This window comes from Rutidosis leptorrhynchoides, chromosome 9 (assembly GCF_046630445.1).
Source record: "Rutidosis leptorrhynchoides isolate AG116_Rl617_1_P2 chromosome 9, CSIRO_AGI_Rlap_v1, whole genome shotgun sequence".
NCBI classification, from domain to species: Eukaryota; Viridiplantae; Streptophyta; class Magnoliopsida; order Asterales; family Asteraceae; genus Rutidosis; species Rutidosis leptorrhynchoides.
In genome coordinates, this window is record NC_092341.1 from 166,668,891 (window position 1) to 166,681,700 (window position 12,810).

The following is a 12,810-nucleotide window of genomic DNA, read 5'->3' on the forward strand; positions in this document are numbered from 1 at the left end:
ATTATGCAGGCAATACAAATTAATAAGCAAACTAAAAATTTTTTCAGTATAATATACCTTTTTTCTTTAGCATAGCGATAGCGCAACCACGAGTTGTTTCATCCCATTTAGCGTTAAGGGAGCATAAAGAAAGCATGTGTTCTGGATATCATCAGTTCAGAATTCTTTTTTTTGATCATGTTTACTAACTTTCATTCATCAGCCGATGAAAGGACCCATTCATATCGGTTATAAACAATTCACAATAGTTGATTACATTGCGAGGTTCTGACCTCTATATTATACATTTTACAAACATTGCATTCATTTTTAAAAGACAACTTTCATTACAACGATAGTTGACAATATGCATACCATTTCCCAATATATCCAAACTATAAATGACTTAATCTGTCATTTACTTAATAATAATCTTTTTGAACTCGATCAACTCGAATGCAACGTCTTTTGAAATATGTCATGAATGACTCCAAGTAATATCTCTAAAATGAGCAAATGCACAGCGAAAGGTTTCTTTAGTACCTGAGAATAAACATGCTTAAAAAGTGTCAACCAAAAGGTTGGTGAGTTCATTAGTTTATCATAAACAATCATTTCCATCTTTTTAATAGACCACAAGATTTAATTTTCATAGTTAACTGCAGGAACACTCATCTATATAAAATCCATTCATATGGTGAACACCAGGTAACCGACCTTAATAAGATGCATATAGAATATCCCCAAATATACAGGTACACTCATCTGTATATCAAAATCGAAGTACTAAAGCATCCATAACCTGAATGCGGCTTGTTGGGCCCGATAGATCTATCTTTAGGATTCGCGTCAATTTGGGGGTCTGTTCCCAAATTCTTAGGCTACCAAACTAAAAAGGGGCATATTCGGTTTGATAATCCAGTCATAGAATGTAGTTTCAATTACTTGTGTCTATTTCATAAAACAGTTATAAAAGCAGCGCATGTATTCTCAGTTCCAAAAATATATATTGCAAAAGCATTTAAAAAGGGAGAAATGAAAACTCACAATACTGTATTTCCTAGTAATAATACAAATAATGGCACTGAACAAGTGCAGGGTTGACCTCGGATTCACGAACCTATATTAAGTATATATATATATTTATATAATGGTCAATATCTGTCTAACAATTTAGGTCAAGTCATAGCGTATCACAATCCTAATGCTCGAGATTATCATGCAAAAGTCAAAAAAAGTCAACTTGACCTAAAATGACTTCCAACATCTATACATGTTTATTATATAGCTTAAATATAGTCATTTTATATATTTAAATATATTTATCAGATTTTATTAGAGTAAATAATATAAGTCATATATTAACAAATAAAAATTTATATTAAGATTTATATATGATAAAAATATACTTTTATATATCTTAAGCAATAAAATTTATCAGGTTCACTTAATATCATAAAAATATAGTGGTATGTATTATTAAAGTAATTATATTACGTGTGGTAAAAATATCTTTGTATCACATATTTATTTGATAAGATAATATTGATAATAATAATAATTAGTAAAAGTTGTATTATTTTGTAATAATAATAATAATTATTATTATACTAATAATAATAATAATAACAATATTTATATTTTCAAATGACGATATTAATTATATAATGATAATTCTAATTATAATAATAATAACGATACTTTTTTAATATTAACTGTAACAATAATATTTTATATAAAAATAATAATTCTATTCACAATGATAATTTTAATAATAATAATAATAATACTAAAAGATAATAATAATGATATTTCTATTAAAAATGATAATTTTAATAAAAATGATAGTTTTAATATTAATGATACTTTTAATAATAATAATAATGTTAAAGATAATAAAAACGATATTTTTATCTAAATCAATATCTTACAATATTTTAATTTCATCATGATACTCATACTCATAGTTTCTAATCGATTTTTTTAATACCTTTTAGTCCTCTTTTATATCGCATTCATAATAATGATAATAATAGTAATCATAATAATTAGATGATACTAATATTAGTTTTAATGATAATGATACTAATAATAATAATTATAATAATACTAATGATAATACTAATAATAATAATAATAATAATAATAATAATAATAATAATAATAATAATAATACTAATAATAATAATCTTTAATGATGATAACGATAGTAATAATAATAACAATAACAATTTTTAATGATAATACTTATATTAATAATGATAATTATAATAATAAAAATAATAATTATTAGATAGTAATAATAACGACGATAACGATAACGACGATCGTAATAATAATAATCATTTTAATAATAATACTAAAATTAATGATAATTCAGTTGACTATATCTTTTAATCCGTTCATCTAAACCATACGCTTTCTAAATGAAAAGTTATTAATTTTTCGCCAGCTTTTCAACGACATGCATATTATATACCTTATCTCAGTAATATATGTATTAAATTTGTGATTCATCATAGAACTATCTAACGACAAAATTAAGCATACACGCATGCATAAACATATATACTCGAGCACTAGTCAGGGATACACTATTAATATATAAAAGATAAGATATGAATACTCACGTATCAATATTGAGATTCAATATTGCAGGAAAGTACGTAGACGCAACGAAGATGATAAACACTAGGTTGACCTCAAGAGCTATACCTCCGAACAATACCCATAACCTCCTTAGCGATAACCCATAATTTCCTTAGCTTTATCCCGCTCAAAAACCCATTTGAAATAACTCACTCATGACCTCATCGTAGTATTTTATGTATAATATTACTAATAATAATACTACTACTAATAATAATAATATGATTCATAATAATATTAATCTTTAATAAAAATAATAATAATAATAATAATAATAATAATAATAATAATAATAATAATAATAATAATAATAATAATAATAAATATTAATATAGAGAACGATCAAGAGATTGAGAGATGGATGAATTGTGAATCAGAAATGAAATTCGTTCGGTTTCTAAAGGAAGTTGAGCTGCACCTACTCCCCATGCAATCTCATGGGGAATGTGCTGCTGAGCCATGCGATCGCATGGTACCAGCTTTCAGCACTTTTGCATTTTTCTCGTGGGCTGCTACGATTTTATAATATTATATATTTAATGTATTTAATTTATAAAATTAATTATATATTATATTATATTTACGTGCATAGTAAATTTGTAAGACCCTAATATTTATCGTACATAGAGTATTATTTGAAGCGACCCGTCCTAATCCATCTGGACGAATACATTACATTTGGTTACATCGCGAGGTACTTGACCTATATATGATACATGTTACAAACATTGCATTCGTTTTTTAAAAGACAAACTTTTATTTCATTGAAAGTTGACAAGCATGCATACCATTTCATAATATATCCAACTATAAATGACTTATCAATAATCTTGATGAACTCAACGACTCGAATGAAACGTCTTTTGAAATATGTCATGAATGACTCCAAGTAATATCTCTAAAATGAGCAAATGCACAGCGGAAGATTTCTTTCATACCTGAGAATAAACATGCTTTAAAGTGTCAACCAAAAGGTTGGTGAGTTCATTAGTTTATCATAAACGATCATTTTCATCATTTTAATAGACCACAAGATTTTCATTTTCATTTCTCATAAATATACGTCCCGTGCATAGAGACAAAAATCATTCATATGGATTGAACACCTGGTAACCGACCTTAACAAGATGCATATAGAATATCTCCATCATTCCGGGACACCCATCGGACATGATAAAATCGAAGTACTAAAGCATTCCAAATTCCAGAATGGGGCTTGTTGGGCCCGATAGATCTATCTTTAGGATTCGCGTCAATTAGGCGTGCACTAATTCTCAAAATTAGTGATGTTCCCTAATTCTTAGGCTACCAAGCTAAAAGGGGCATATTCGGCTTCGATCATTCAACCATATAATGCAGTTTCGATTACTTGTGTCTATTTCGTAAAACATTTATAAAAATTGCGCATGTATTCTCAGCCCAAAAATATAAAGGGTAAAAAGGCAAATGAAACTCACCATACTGTCTTTTGTAGTAAAAATACTTATGACGACATTGAACAAGTGTAGGGTTGATCTCAGATTCACGAACCTATATCAATTATATTTATATTAACACATATAATTGAAATCGAACGAAGTTTTATATTATTAGTGAAATATTTGTTATTTTAGTAAATTATATGTTATATGTATTAAATAGAATTTTATGTAATTAAATGTTATTTGGTAAATTAATATTAATAAAAAATTGTATTAGCTTATAATAATAATAATAATTTTTAATAATAAAAATAATTACAAAAATAATAATCATGATAATAATAATAATATTATTAATGGTAATCAAAATAATGATAATAAAAATATTGTTAGTAAAAATAATAATAATGATTGTAAAATAATGATACATATAATAATAATAGTAGTTTTTAATAAAATGATAAGTTTAATAATAACGATAATGAAAATATTAATTTTGAATATATTACTTAATAATAATAATATTAATAATAATAATGATATAATAATAGTAAGATAATAATATTAATAAATAAATGATTAGATAAGTAACTACCTCCAAGAAGTAACCCTAAAAAAAATGCCCAAATCCGGGTTTGAACCCGCGACGTCCCGCTAACCCGATAACATCCTTAACCATTTCTCCGTTTACTATATTCTATTTTAATCCCGAGTTAAAACTAAGTAACCCTTTTAACATTATCGTCAATAACCTTTATTATCGTTACACCATTATCATCATATAACCATATCATTATTATTATCATAATTTAATTGTTATCTTTTATCATCAACGTTATTATTTCTTAACAACACTAATACAACCAAATTCTACTCATAATCATAATATAATCTCGATCAACATCATCAACTCATCAACTTCATCATCAATCTAATTATCCTAATCATCATTTTTATCATACTATGTAACATCATCCCGTCATTCTATTCGCCATCATAATCATGAACATTTACCATCATATTATTTGTACCATTATCACGACACCCTCTCTATCATTCTCAAATCTATCCTCTCGCCTCTGTTGGAAAATCCTCAGGCCAAATTTGCAGCCCGTTAACAGCCCAACTAGGAATTCAGCCCAACACTACAATTAGCCTAAATCGAAGTCTACTAATTAAAATGGGATGTAACAGTTTAAATACCTTAGTTAGCCCGTATAACAATTAAGAAGTCCTAGTTGCCAATCCATTTATTTAAAAAGAGCCCAACTCAAAAAATTATATCTACAACCCACTATCTAAACGAGTTTATAGCCCAATTCAACATCCATATTAGTTTAACGCAGATTTGAGGTTGCTGTATATGGAACTTAGGATTTCAAGAAACACTTCATAGATCCTGACCCCATTCGTGACCCTCTCCCACTCACCTTGTTTTCATCTAATCTCACTTGCATATATTTAATATAGATCATGGCATTGCTTTAGTTAATTTGTACACATCTTCTATATTTTAATATTGTATAATACTATATTGTACGTACCATTAACATTAATATGCTTTTGAAAATAGAAAGAGACGCAGCAGATTGTAGCAACAGTTTCATCATGGGTCTTCATCATATTCGCTGCATAGTAAATAGAAACACAGGTAGGTGTTCTTCCAGCTAAAAAGGAAAATAAGAAGATATTGCAGTTGTATGTTCGATTAAAATGATGATGATAATTGATAGTGTTCGAATGGTGAGCTGAACAAGTGGCGGTTTAGAATGGTTTATTAATGGAGGAGGTCATAAAGGTGGCGGTGGTGGTTTTCATCATTGAAACAGAAATATAGTAACAACAATGATGGAAGGAGCAGGAATAATATGAAATGGGTTATTGATAGTTGTCGATGGTGGTTGTGATTATGATTTGATGTGGTTTTAGGAGTTGTTCGCTTACTTTAACGTTTTCATTACATCCAAACTGTTCATCATCGTGTTGTCATTAACCTCAAAAGGTTGACCATCGCTAGCCGGAGACAGCCACCACCGACCAGCAGCTGCAGATGTAACAAAGTAGCAGTGGTTCAACAAGGGTCGGTGGTGCTCACAGTGGTGGTAGAAGTGACGGTAGTAAGAGGAAACAACAACAAAGAAAACGGGTTTCGGTGGTGGTTTTAATTTAAGAGAGGAAGATGAGAGAGAAGGAAAAATGTTGGCGATTGTTTGTGATCTCGTTCAAACTAGAAAGAGGTAACAGGAAGTAAATGAGAGGGTTGTGTTGGTGTCAACAAAAGTGATGGTGATCGTGGTTGATGGTTCAAGAGAGACGAAACAGAAGTAGCTCATAGTTAGTTGTTTACGATGGTTCATGGTGGTTATTGGATGTGTAGATTGTAGTGATGTTGAAGAAGGAGAAGGTGTGCCGGGTGTGAACTATCTATATGCATATGTAATGTTATGTGTATATAAGAGATAGATGTTAGATATTATGAATCACAAGATAACAGTAAATCAAATAATACTAATAGTTAAATATGCAAGTGTATCAATATATAAATATATTATCATGTAGGAAAAAAAAATGTGTTCATTAAATAAGAGAGAAAACAGTTAAGCTTATTAGTTAGCAGCCTTTAACATGGAGTGCTATCATGCTCTGTTGATTTTTAGTGGCGGATAAAAGTCTTCGAAAATATCCTATATTTTTAAATTAATCTCCTTTATTTATTTTGGTCATTAATTGTTTAAAACCTGATCATAAAGGTGCGTCTAATATTTATTTTTAATTTCAAGTAATCTATACGGAGTATTAAGATTTAACTCATCAAAGTAAAAATATTTTTTAATAAATCTAAACTTTACATAACTTAATTATGGACCAATATTTAATTCCAACTTCTCATAAGTTCGAGTCTTAAACTTGTTTAATATCGTTCATAAAAAATTGACCTGTCATTCTGTGACAACCCGAAAATTTCCAACCAAATTTAAACTTTAATCTTTATATGTTTCTGACACGATAAGCAATATTTGTTAAGTTAAATTTCAAGAATTTTAAACTATGTTCATACATTCATTCAACCTCGACCAAGTTCCAACGATTCACGAACCATTAAACGAATATGATTATATATGTATATGTGTATATATATTATAACTTGAAACGTAAACAAAATATTAGATTAAATACTTTATATGATTGTATCTGTTTCAAAATGTTTATCAATGGAATTAGAAGATAAGATCAAATGATTGAATTATCAGATATATTGAATTATGATTACAAGTCTCTGTTGAAAGGCCCACGTTGATTTGAGAAATCTTTCCATTTTAACAATATTCGGAAAATGGTAAAGTGATTTATAAATAAAAACAAATTGTCAATCATTGAGAACTAGACAAAGGAGAGTGGAAGATTGAATCTCATAAAGACTCGATTGATCTATTTAGTTTCAAACGTACAAAAACGTTTTCAGTTTAAAAAGAACTTTATTATTAAAACGTATATAACTTTTATAAATATCTAGAACCACTTTTGACAACTCATTACTTAACTAGTATGATAAAGATAACGATATTTATATTTTATTTTATATATATAACGATTTAAATTAATATTATATATATTTATACGCGTATTATACGTACATAGTTTTATACTTTTACTATACTTAAACTTTACCTTTACTTTATTTTTACTTTACTTTAACTTTAATAATTCACTTTAATAATTCATACTTTAATAATTCACTTTAATAATTTATACTTTAATAATTCACTTTAATAATTCATACTTTAATAATTCACTTTAATAATTCATACATTAATAATTCACTTTAATAATTCAAAAATCTATTATAAATAGAATTCAATAGGTTTCATTATTTCATAGAAATTTGAAAATATTTTTCTCTAAACTCTCTCAATCGATTTACATATATATATTTACTCCGTATTATTTCAAGATATTATTAGTATACATAAAATATTACGACGGAGTGTTGTCCGAGTGATTTCGAAATTGTTTTTCGAGTGGGATAGGATTAAGGAAATTATGGGTTATAGTTATGGAGGTGATTGAGTATGGTTCATGGGTATGCTCGTGAGGTCAATATAGTGTTTATCATTTCCGTTGCGTCTACGTACCTTTCCTGCAATATTGAATCTCAATATTGATACGTGAGTACTCATAATTTAACTTTTACATATTAATAGTGTGTCCCTGACTAGTGCTCGAGTATTTAGGATTATGCATGCTTGTACTTTTGATATTGCCCTTAGACAGGTTAGGTTGAATGTTGAATTAGTTACACTTGCGGTTGATATAAGGTATAAGATATGCATGTCCTTGGAAAGCTAGCGAAAAATTAAGAACTTTTCCTTTAGATATCGAATGGTTTCGATGAACGGATTAGAAGTTATAATCAATTGAATTTTCGATATTTTTTATTAAAAATGATTATTATTATCGTCGTTTTTATCGTCGTTCTAGTTTTATCTTATTATTATCATTATTATTATCTTTATCAATAAAAGAGATTTATCATTAAAAATTGTTATTTTTTTTATTATTACTATCGTTATTATCGTTAAAGTTATAATTAGTATTATTATTATTATTATCTAATTATTATTATTATTATTATTATTATTATTATTATTATTGGTATTATTATTATTATTATTATTATTATTATCATTATTAATATATATATCATTATTTAAAAATGGTTATTGTTATTGTTATTATTATTATTACTATATTATCATTAAGATAATTATTAGTATTATCGTTAATAATGTTATAGTAACTATCATTATTAATATTAGTGTAATTAAAACAAATATTTGTAACACCTAATTATTTTGATTACTATTATTATCATTATTATGAACACGATATAAAAGATGATTAAAAGCTATTAAACGAAACGATTAGGAAATAATGGGTAAGAGTATCATGATGAAATTAAAATATTATAAGATATTGATTTAGATAAAATTATCGTTCTTATTATTTTTATCATTACTATTATTATTAAAAGTATCGTTAGTATTAAAACTATCATTTTAACAAAAATTATCATTTTAATAGAAATGTCATTGTTACTATAAAATATCATTATTATTATTATTTTAATTAGAATTATTATTTTAAAGATAATATTAAAAATTATCGTAAATATTAAAGTTATCATAATTAGAATTATCATTTTATCTAATGTCATCTTAGTAATTATAAATATTGATATTTTTATAATAATAATTATTATTACAAAATAATACAACTTTTACTTACTATCATTATAGATATTATTTTATCAAATAAATATGTGATACAAACATATTTTACTACGTGTAATAACTTACTTTAATAATACCTATCATATTATCTTTATGATATTAAATGAACCCTACAAATTTTATTACTTAATATATATAAAAGTATATTTTATTATATAAATTTAATATAAAATTTTATTTATTAATAAATAAATTATATTATTTACTCTAATAAATCTTTTAAAAATATTTAAAAATATAAAACAACGATATTTAAACTATATATTAATCATGTATAGATTTTTGGAAATTATTTTGAGTCAAATTTACTTTTGTTGACTTTTGCATATTAGTCTCGAGCATTAGGATTGTGGTACACTATGACTTGACCTAATTTGTTAGACAAATATTGACCAACACATAAATATATATAATTAATTTAGGTTCGTGAATCCAAGGCCAACCTTGCACTTGTTCAATGACGTTATATGTATTTTTACTACGAAATACAGTATGGTGAGTTTCATTTGCCTTTTTACCCTTTATATTTTTGGGACTGAGAATACATGCGCTTTTATAAATGTTTGACGAAATAGACACAAGTAATTGAAACTACATTCTATGGTTGAATTATCGAAATCGAATATGCCCCTTTTTATTAAAGTCTGGTAATCTAAGAATTAGGGAACAGACACCCTAATTGACGCGAATCCTAAAGATAGATCTATTGGGCCTAACAAACCCCATCCAAAGTACCGGATGCTTTAGTACTTCGAAATTTATATCATGTCCGAAGGAGGATCCCGGAATGATAGGGGATATTCTTATATGTATCTAGTTAATGTCGGTTACCAGGTGTTCACCATATGAATGATTATTTTTGTCTCTATGCATGGGACGTATATTTATGAGAACTGGAAATGAAATTCTTGTGGTCTATTAAAATGATGGAAATAAATGATTATGATAAACTAATGAACTCACCAACCTTTTGGTTGACACTTTAAAGCATGTTTATTCTCAGGTGTTAAAGAAATCTTCCGCTGTGCATTTGCTCATTTTAAAGATATTACTTGGAGTCTTTCATAGCATATTTCGAAGAACGTTGCATTCGAGTCATTGAGTTCATCAAAGATTATTATTAAATCAATTTATAGTTGGATAGTATATATTATGAAATGGTATGCATGCCTGTCAATTTTCGAGGTAAAGAAAGATTGTCTTTTCAAAACGAATGCAATGTTTGTAAAATGTATCATATAGAGGTCAAATACCTCGCAATGTAATCAACTATTGTGAATCGTTTATAATGTATATGAACGGGTCCTTTCACATTCGAGCTCGATCCCAACTAAAAATTAAATATTTTTAAAATTTATAAAATAGATTCTAAATATATTTTTAATAAAGCTAAAATTGATGCAACCTATTTTCGGATCATTGTTTATTCTAAAATCACGTAAGTTTCTTTTTAACTCATTTACTATCAATCGAATAACAATTGATCGTTACTGTGCGTTTACTAAATAATTTCGAAACCATATACTTGCATATTCTACATACTTTATTTACATATAGATACTTTTTATGTATTATTATTATTAAAAAAAATTATTTTAACAATTACAATATATAATATTTCATTTTATTCATTACCCTTTTTATATTATCAACTATGTGATACTTATATCATAATTGGATTTTTAATATCTATATATTTTTATATATTTCAATATACATATAATATTTACAACAATGGTTCGTGAATCGTCGGGAATAGTCAAAGGTTAATTGAACACATGAATATAGTTTTCAAAGTTTTTGAGATTTCAACATTACAGACTTTGCTTATCGTGTCGGAAACATATAAAGATTAAGTTTAAATTTGGTCGAAAATTTCCGGGTCGTCACAGTACCTACCCGTTAAAGAAATTTCGTCCCGAAATTTGATTGGGATCATCATGGCTAATAAATAAATTGTTTTCATGACGAATATGAGTTGATGAATAGAGTTTAATCATCTTTGAGTAATACGGATAAAATAATTCGATTACTCGAATAGTACGAATGAAGATATCACTAAATAGTGAAATGAGAAAGACATGTTTTATCATAACTTTTGACTAGTTATGGTTGAATTCCGGAATTCAAGGGATTTTGAAGAAATCTTTGAAACCTATAAGATCTGATTTTTCGGTGAATAAGGTAATTAAGATCTCTTCGATTAAATACGATGCTCTGCCTCGATTACTCTGTCTGATATTTCACTATAATTCCACCCTCTTTGTTTCCTTTATATTTTGGAGTTCCAGAATTTTGTTTTCTCTTCCCGGCTTTAAGTCAAACGAATAATGGTTCAGAATTCATAGGTATGAAGTTTCGAATGAACATGACTAATGTTCTAAGAGTGAGATTGTAATAGCACGATTTTGATTGGTTAAATTATCAGAATTCAAGAGAAAAGATAGAATTATCAAGAAATTATGTTCTTGATATGTTTATATATTAGATAGAATGTAAGAGTCATGTAACATGGCACATGATAAAGTTATGATCTGTGAATCATCACGTTTCATTAGAAACTCAACATGACTTACTGTAATATAATCACGTTGATCAAGTATCATTCTACTATACTAACTCATACATCAATTTCCAACACTACTTCAAAAACATTCATATTTTAAATTCAAAAATTTACAGAATATAGAAACTAAAACAGTTTCCTTTTATGAGATAACACAGATAGTGCGGAGAGATAATCAATATCGGAAGAGAATATTTATGAAGATATCTTTAGAAATATTGAGGATATTTACAATGAAAGATACGATAATATCTTAGAATTTTAGATTCACAGTGTGATGAAGAAATTCATTCACAATGATTTAGAGCGATTAAGGAGTAAGGTATTCGCTAAAGATTTCATCAGAAACAGAATCATCAGGATTCTTTATGTACAAGTTTGGTCCTTGTGATTTGTTCAGAGTCTCCTTCATGGTTTGCTCAATTCGTTTTTTAGTATCAAAACTTTTGAGCTTTTTCAGTATGTCGCTCATTATCATCAAACTTTTGACTGTTTAAACAGTCTTCAGTTTTCGCTGCTTCATCAGCTTTTTCAGAACTCAGAGATCTGATTCGTAAGCTAGAGTGCTTTTCAGGAATTCAGAGATTCCGAATTGAAATCCATCAGTCCAGAAGATATACGTTATATATAGATATATAACTGTTGACGTAGGAACGCTGTGAAATTTAAAATACTGATTGTTAATTCCCGGTAATTGGTATGGTAATTCTCGTTATAAGATGTGGATGAGTATGTGATAGGGTTTTAATGAACAAATATAATGGTCCTTCGGAGAGACTTAAGCCAATGAGTAATGAAGTTGCTGGTAAGTTTACTACTAATGTGGTGGGATATAATCGGTTCTTCGGTAACGATGATGAAGGGAAAACTTATATATATCAAAGTTATAATAGAGTTTATTCGA